We start from the raw sequence: 815 nt of genomic DNA on the forward strand, positions 1-815 counted from the left end.
AAATGATCAAATGCCACGCAAACACTATAGAACAATACATCCTTGCTTGGTGGTGTTTTAAAAGTCTATAAAAAAAAAACAACCTTCTGGGGAGCCTTAAGTGGATTTTTTTTTTTTTTACACCATAAAGTGATTATTAAGTTTTCTTTTTACTCTTTGCCTAGCTTTTTATTATCTCTTGGACTACATTTGCCAATAACACATATAAAAGACTGGTATAACAATAAGCAGAACACAAAACATTATGGTATTTCTCCTAGTGGGATGCAAACTAATGAGATGTATTAAAATAAAAATGGTATACCTATGCATAATTTTCTAGGCGTTTCTTGGTTTATGTTCCCCAACCTCCCCCATAATTTAAAGCATTACATAAAAAGAAAAAAAAAAGAGAAAAGAAGAGAGATGTGCGTAAACAAATCATAGGATATCCATGCAAAAATCCTTTTTTTTTCCTTTAAGACTTATGCCAGTTGCCTACTAGTGATATTGTGTTAGCAATTGTCATTCTTATCAGTATACAGATACTTTTATTTCACATGTTGGAGCTGTGTGAAATGTACAAATTCTTGTATCTGCATTGTATAATGTCATGGTGGCATGGGAACTACCTTGCTGCAAATATTTGAACAGAACCTAAAATTCTTTATTTTTGGTAATAATGTTATGCTTTATGTGTATTCAACAGAAATATGTGTTTTTGTAAAGGTGAAGTTTGTATTTTTATCTAAAAATTAACAGTTTTATATACCTGAGAAAGCCTGCTATGTTTTCTTGAACCAAAAAAAAAAGAAAAAAAAAAGAAAAAAAGAGAA

This window comes from Nestor notabilis, unplaced genomic scaffold, assembly GCF_000696875.1.
Source record: "Nestor notabilis isolate BGI_N333 unplaced genomic scaffold, ASM69687v1 scaffold5982, whole genome shotgun sequence".
Classification (NCBI taxonomy): domain Eukaryota; kingdom Metazoa; phylum Chordata; class Aves; order Psittaciformes; family Psittacidae; genus Nestor; species Nestor notabilis.